General features: G+C 42.8%; 1 protein-coding gene across 3 annotated transcripts in view; it reads left to right on the forward strand.

Moving 5' to 3' along the window:
• The window catches only part of unc-13-4A (BAI1 associated protein 3), a 747588-nt gene that overhangs the window by 68997 nt on the left and 670270 nt on the right, over positions 1-8321 (forward strand). For all 3 annotated transcript variants that reach the window (XM_083136749.1, XM_083136752.1, XM_083136751.1), the window contains exon 2: positions 8296-8321. This exon is cut by the window's right edge and continues 610 nt beyond it. The gene's annotated coding sequence lies outside the window, so the exon portion shown is untranslated. The remainder of the gene's footprint in view (positions 1-8295) is intronic.

Consider the following 8321-nt stretch of genomic DNA (forward strand, 5'->3'; position numbering starts at 1 on the left):
GGTGCGTTACCCGGACTCCGGATCCATGAATTGGTATTCGATTCTGGAACATTCAATTCGATATCCAAATTCCGTAGCCACACCTAGAATTCGTTTCCCAAATTCCGGATCCATGAATTGGTATCCAATTCTGGAACATTAAATTCGGTATCCAAATTCCGTAGCCAGACGTAGGATGCGTTACCAGGACTCCTGATCCATGAATTGGTATCCGATTCTGGAACATTAAATTCGATATCTAAATTTCGTAGCCAGGCGTAGGATTCGTTACCCAGATTCCGGATCCATGAATTGGTATCCGATTCTGGAACATGAAATTCGATATCCAAATTCCGTAGCCACACGTAGAATTCGTTTCCCAGATTCCGGATCCATGAATTGGTATCCGATTCTGGAACATGGAATTCGGTATCCAAACTCCGTAACCAGACGTATGGTGCGTTACCCGGACTCCTGATCCATGAATTGGTATCCGATTCTGGAACATTGAATTCGATATCTAAATTTCGTAGCCAGGCGTAAGATTCGTTACTCGGACTCCTGATCCATGAATTGGAATCCGATTCTAGAACATGGAATTCGGTATCCAAACTCCGTAGCCAGGCGTAGGATTCGTTACTCGGACTCCTGATCCATGAATTGGAATCCGATTCTGGAACATTGAATTCGATATCTAAATTTCGTAGCCAGGCGTAGGATTCGTTACTCGGACTCCTGATCCATGAATTGGAATCCGATTCTAGAACATGGAATTCGGTATCCAAACTCCGTAGCCAGGCGTAGGATTCGTTACTCGGACTCCTGATCCATGAATTGGAATCCGATTCTGGAACATTGAATTCGATATCTAAATTTCGTAGCCAGGCGTAGGATTCGTTACTCGGACTCCTGATCCATGAATTGGAATCCGATTCTGGAACATGGAATTCGGTATCCAAACTCCGTAGCCAGACGTAGGATTCCTTACCCGGACTCCTGATCCATGAATTGGAATCCGATTCTAGAACATGGAATTCGGTATCCAAACTCCGTAGCCAGGCGTAGGATTCGTTACTCGGACTCCTGATCCATGAATTGGAATCCGATTCTGGAACATTAAATTCGATATCCAAATTCCGTAGCCTCAGACCTATATCCGAATCTTCATTAGACACTCTAAAGAATATGCAAGTAAGTTGCCACCAAAAGTGGTTGGAACAGAACACCCCTTTTGGTGTTAATGCGGAATTGACGTTGTTTAACACCATTTTTGGTGTCCTGCTACACTATTTGCTCTCACACTACACCTTTATGACTCGTTGTGTTGTGCTACACCAAATGGGATGTTTCACCACATTTGGTGTAAACTCAGTTTCATAATTTTTAGAGTGGAGTACATTAAGATCTGATATTACAATTTTCATTATCCGAATCCCCTATGAGCCGATCTCCTTTGCAAAGTGGTTAGAAGAACGCGCTACTACCCAAAAAGACTCGGGTTTGAATCTCGGCTCTAGGGTTGTTTGAATCTGAGTGTCCCTTCATTTCAGCATATCACCAGGCATTTTCATCGTCGCTATTAGCTAAAAGTGACGCTAAGTAATAAAAATGAAGACAAATCAAGCAAGGATCCAATATTTGAATCTTCATTATCCATTAGGATCTGATATCTCCAAAGATTTTGGATTCTAATATTTTGTTTCTATCTATATATTTCTCTCTTTCCCCTCCAGTTTATTTCCTTTTTCACATACTCTGTTTATCTTTGTCTCTTTTTGTACATGCACACCTTTCTGATTTTTCTTCTCCTTCTGATTCTCTTTCTCTCCATTTCTTCCTCTCCGCATCATTTTCTACATATTAATATCTGTCCTTCTTCATCTCCTCGTATGTGTTTATTTCTCTACGACATTCGGCTCGATGATTGACGACGTTAAGTGGTCGACATTTGATCATGCAACCAGAATTTGCTGTTTTGAATCCTTTCTAGGCACGCATGTTCGTTGCCCTCTTAACAGATCATTCTTCCATCCTCCTCCTCTCAATCGGACAAAAGTGACAGAAAAGCGACGCTAAGTAATAGAGAAATACAGCTACAAACTTCTCTCCTTAAACATTTTGAAAATTACTCATGTACGCTAAGATCGTTTCGTGCTGGGCTCCGTTGGCAATGTTCCTGACGCTCTTGTTCTTCTATCGTATAACAGAAAGCCTTCCTATTGGCCGCACTCTGTCTCGTGAATGTGTGGAGCAAAGCCGGCATACGCTGTGTGCGAGTAAGCAGTGCGCGCTGCTGCAGCTACATTTCCCCCTCCATGCACTCCTTTCCCTCTCGCGCTTTCACTTGTCGAGCCCTCTCGAGTCACTACTTGCGCAGAGGACTTGTTTTCGTACGCTTGCTCCAGAGACTACTCGACATAGTGTAGGAAACACATGCAGTCATCATTCCATACACAAAACGTGACATGGTTGCCAAATTGAGTGTACGTGCACTCTGCAGGCAAGAGAAGAAATCAGGGCATTATGGAGAATCATAGGAAAGGCACCACTGCCTCATTCAGAGCCGGCCGTGGGGCATACAATATAGGCGGGACCTACAACAAAAGTTGTTTTTTTCAAAGGTTTAAAAAAATTAAGGATATTTGTTACGCAGACTGAAGTACGGGCGTCCTATACAATCACAACAATGACAACATTGCTGCCATTAATAAACAATTACGAAGGTCATTCGGAAAGTAACCGCCTGTTGGCTGTAAATTAAAAACCCGCATACCTAGGTAGATACATCAAATTTTTACTTTACATCTGAAAGGTACAGCTGTCCTCTATTTATCAACATAGTCGCCATGTAAATTCAAGCACTTGTCATAGCGTTTCACCAACTTACCAATTCCTTCTGCATAAAATACGGCCGCCTGGGAATTCAACCAACCTGTCACAGTACTGTGCCCCAAACCACTTCTTCATGCGAGTGAACAGATGAAAATCAGAGGGAGCCAAGCCCGGGATGTACGGGGGATGATAAAAAACGTCCCATTTGAATTGGCGCAAAAGGTCTTGCGTTCGCCGAGCAGTGCGAGGGCGAGCGTTGTCATGCACGAACACAACCCCAGATGTCAGCAGGCCGCGACGTTTCTTCTGGATGGCTTGCTCAGTTTCTGCAAAGTGTTACAGTAAACTTCAGAAGTGATTGTCGTACCACGTTCCATGAAATTTTGCCCATAGGAATCGTATCACCCCGCGTACCTCGCATTTGGCAGGATTTTCAATGGCAGCACACATTTTGTGACGTTATAACCAGCACACGCGCGGCACTACGATGCTCTCACTAGCACAGCTGGAAGCTTACTTAATCACAGATTGCGTGATGTAGCAACGGTTGCGCTCTGCCCTCTACTACTAGCGCCACGCCACAATGGCGGTTACTTTCCGAATTACCCTTGTAATTTATACATATTTGAAATGAGTAGAACTTCTTGATGGTTAAAAGAAAGGATAATGGAAGTATCTAAATTATTGTTTCCTTTCATTTTCGGTGCGCCACTAGTGCGACGTTCATTGCATTTAATTACAGAACTGGCTGTTTTCTAAATTAAACTTATTTTATCTATCAAAGTGGCAATTTATAATCATATCCAACAACATTTTTCACCATTCTCTTTTGTTTAATTTTCTTTTAATTTTGACATTGTAATGAATTTACATTGCTGTATGTAAAATAATATTTTGACTTCATGATTTCATTCTATAATTATACGAATAGTGCATATTAACGATTTTATATTGAGATATATGAACACTATTTTTATTTAGTAATAGTTTGAAATGCGATTTCAGTAATTTTGGATATTTTGAAATGTGTCAAAACAGTATTAAGTCAGTAAATATCAGATTAGAAGCAGTGTCCTATAAACTCGTAATAAGCAGTATTAGAAATAGTTATTTTTGTCTGGTGTGCCCCCCCCGCCCCTCTCTGGCCTCATTAACCTGCAAAATGATGTTTTCACGCTGTGCCACATACCATGCGTAACGTACACCTATTCTATTCTGTTTTTCTATTCTATTGAGGGAGATGTGTGTGCATATACCATAAGATGAATGCATACCATAGACCCTTGGTTCAAATCCATGGCTTAACATATCCATCCATTGTATCGTTCCCTGCTGGCAACACTTGCTCAACAAGAATGGTTTTTGTGCAACCCTTGTTACAATCACGCTTGTTTCAACGCCGCGACGGCATCTGTTGCGTGTTGTTGCTTCCGGCGCGGGAAACAAAAGCCGAACAACCTGTTGCTCTCCCCCTTGGCGCATTTCCATTCAGTGGAGCTTGTTGTCCGCTCCTAATGCATAGGAAATTGAGTTCGTACCCATCGTAGCCTTGTGCGATCACACGTGGGCGTTTGATTACAGAGAGAAACACACGCGGCTCAGATATTACTGAAGGTTCCTCCCACACCACCTGCACGAGGCTGGTTGCAATTTAAACGCTGGAACGGGTAATTAATAAACGTGGAACAGGAAATTGGGTCTATTTCTTCGCTTATGCTAACATGCCCTATGTGTTATTTTCTCCGCCGTTGTATACAAAGGGCGAATATGTTAGGTTGAATCCCGCTGGTTATAATTTGATAATGTGAAACGCTGAAGCCGAGTCGCTGTCTATGGTGGACGCATTCAATGGGTTTTCACAGCCACAGGCATTGTACGAGGGTTGTTCAAAAAGTTCGCGCGCTTGTATTCGAATGTGATGAATTGTGGCAACACTGTTTCTCAACACACTGCAGTTCGAAGAGTAATAGTGGGCGAGAAGCTTTAGAAATGTGGAGGCTGGGAAAGAAAATAAACAATGGAGAGTGTAATGCTCGTTTTAATGGTTATTTTAACTTTTCTAGCATGAATCGGGCCATTTTGCAACACCATATATAGCTAGCTGTTGCGTCATAGGTAACACGTGACTATCGCCATCTTGCGGAGCCTGCTTTACCATTCAGTTATGATTAAGTCGTAGAACGGAGCACAGTGCACATTCGCTGTAATAGTGTATTACAACATGAACGGGGATTTTTTTTGGCCCGTCAGATCACCGGATCTGTCGGCGTGTGATTATTTTCCTTGGGGGTAATTCAAAGGAAAAGTCTTCCAACCAACTCTCGATGAACTTAAAAATTGGATCCGGGAAGAGGTGGCTCACATTTCTACCTTATTGATTGAGTGTCTGCAACGAAATAGAGGGCATGGTAGTAATGTTATTTTCAAATAAATCGCAATATATAAGGTCTATATTTGTACATTTATTTTTTCGTTTGGTATTTCTTCTTCAATCAATAAATTTATTCATTTTGTATTAATTGAGTATTATGCATTATTTTGTCTAAACTGAGGAGCATTTAAAATCGCCCGATGCAGTGTCGCATCCTTTATATGAGTTGATTTATCTAGCTACAGCCTGTATGAAAAGTTCCATTCCAAAGGTAACTTACAAGAACTTGTCAATATGATCAGATAAACGCTTACTGACAGGATCTCAAGTTCTTCATAATGCAAGAACATCGTGTCGGGTAGTATGACACGTGTCTTCAATTTGAAGGTCATACCAAACTCACTTTGCAATTTCCTCGTGTTGTGAGCCTTTTGAGACACCTTGCAAGGTTTTTACGGACGAATTAGATTGGGTTGACGTTAATCGTAGCCTAAAGCTGGTCGGCTAATATTAGGCATAATATGTATGTAAATGATTAGAGTTGCAATAATTTGTAACGTCTAGAACGGCCACCAGAGTGCATTAGTTGTGCCACCGCGTGATAGTGTTATCAGGCCTGATAGCGTTCTAAGGCGTGCGTGTAGCGTCAGACAGTCAATTTGACATAATATTAGGGCACTCACAAAGAACGTCCATACCCGTGCCGGTTTCGAACCCGGGACCTCTGGCGTAGTAGCACGCTATGAAATCGCTGCAGGGGACTAATGTTTATGAATATCTAGAGATATACAATTTATAATTCTAAAAGTGTCTGGAAGATGGCAGCACTGCTCTTAAATATGTATATTGCCTGACTTTTCTTGAAGAGAAAAATCTGTGGAGAGTTTCTTACACAATTTAATTCTGCAACAACACACGAAATAAAACCACTGAGAAGTGAAATGATTAAAGAAGAGCAAAAACAAACAAACAATTTGTAGCATGTGATACAATCAGAAGAGTACAAGTAAAAATGTTTGGTATCACGTTTCGCTTCTAGGGTTGTGCATTCCAAAGGTTTCATGTTGCTCTCGAACATTCATCGACATCTTACTTTGAGGTATCTTCTCTCTCTCTCTCTACTCCGCTGTAGGCGCCCCCCGTGGCGGAGTGGTCAGCACATCGGGCTACGACGTCAGGGGTCCTGGGTTCGAATTCGAATTGATGTCAATTCATCATATCATCACTTATCCCCATCTTCGCAAAAATAGCCAAAAGTGGCACATAAAGCAAAGTAAAATAAAGCAAATCAATCAATCAACTAATCTACTCTGCTGCATCATCCGTCCTACGAACCGGATCTGGTCCCTGTATAATACTCATTGACCAAAAAAATGAAGCACCTAGAAGGAGTGGTGGAAGTGAAATGAAACCGCCTGTTGACAGGTTATGTGACTATATTGCAATGACTTCAAAATAAGATCAAACGGACAACAGAGTATGTGTACTACGGGCGTACTGCTGACGCCATGTCAGTAGGATGTAGCATCCCCTCGGGTCTTGATACATGCGCCGATTCGATCTGGAATGGCCCTCGATATCCTGCAAATCGGTACTGTGTCGGAGATGACGTTTGAGCTGATCCCTTATATGTTCTGTCGAGGACAGATCAGGTGATCTTGCTGGCCACGGAAGTACCTCAACATGATGCGGACAGTCCATAGACACATGTACCGTGTGCGGACGAGCGTTGTCGTGTTGAAGGACTGTACCAGGATGCTGTCTCAAGAGGGGTAACGCATGAGGACGCAGGATGTCCGTGACGTAGCGCTGTGCCGTCAGAATCCCCTAAACCATTAACAGAGGTGATCTGAAGTCATACCCAATGGCTCCCCACACCATTATGGCAGGGGTAATGCCGGGGTGTGTCCTCTCCCCTCGATGCCGCCAGACTCGCACACGATGGTAATACAGAACTGAGATTCATCGCTGAACATGATGCAACGCCACTCGTCACTGTCGCCAACAGTCCATGCCTCCATGTTAACGGCAGCCTCCGCATGGGACGGTGAACTCGTAGTCCGGCTGCTGCCAGTCAACGATGAATGGTGCGGGATGACACAGGGTGTTGTAGAAAGTCTTGTACGTATGTCCGGATTGCAGACGCTGATGTGATGGGGTTGCAAAATGCTTGGCGCACAATACTGCGAACCTTCCTTGGTGTGGCCAGTCTTGGTCGACCGGAAGCTTCACTACGTCTGTAGGTGCCCTTACGTCATTGATGCCAAAATCTGGCTACTGTGACATCTGAATGCCCGAGGTACCTGGCAATTGCACGATTCGACCAGTCGGCGTTATGCAGACTCCCAATACGGCCCCTTCGAACTCCGTCAAGTGCTTGTGATGCTGGCTGATGCGTCTGCGAGGCATTCTCTGTGGTGATCACCTTCTCTCACGGTGTTGCCTGACTGTCTGACGTTCCACACACGCTTTATGAACGCTGTCAGGCCTGATAACACTACCACGCGGTGGCACAACTAATGCACTCTGGTGGCCGTTCTAGATGTTACAAATCATTGCAACTCTAATCATTTACATACATATCGAAGGTACACACGTGTACGAAATGACGTTCAAATTGGACTTTTCCTTCTGGGTGCTTAACTTCTTTTTTGTCAATGAGTGTATATACACTGTGGACTCTGTTTAATTCGAACTCGGATAATTCGAACTCCGGATAATTCGAACAGAATATTATTTCCCTTGAAATCATATTTAATGAAGTATGTTACACACATTGCAGAAATCACTTTTAGGATTTGGAAACATTTGTGTGGTAGTAATGAAAATAAAATTGGTAAGTAGCTCGCCCCAAAAATTATTTCCTTACAGCCAACTGAGTGGAGACCAGACTTTTTCGCATTATTATTTGTACAAGCTGTTCCGTGTATTTAATAAAGAAATAATGCAGAAATGAATTCAGCTTCGAAAAAAAATTGTGTGGCGAAAAGTATCTGGATTGCTAGGGAAATCGGTCATGTCGTTTGGGTAATCATTTGAGACAGTATCTGTTGACAACCAGGCAAAGCAACTACACAACAGCTAACAACCGTTGTTGCATTGGGTCTTTCTAGGAAAATGACTTGATCCGACAAGTGTT

This window comes from Lepisma saccharinum, chromosome 15 (assembly GCF_977018435.1).
Source record: "Lepisma saccharinum chromosome 15, izLepSacc3.1, whole genome shotgun sequence".
Taxonomy (NCBI): Eukaryota; Metazoa; Arthropoda; class Insecta; order Zygentoma; family Lepismatidae; genus Lepisma; species Lepisma saccharinum.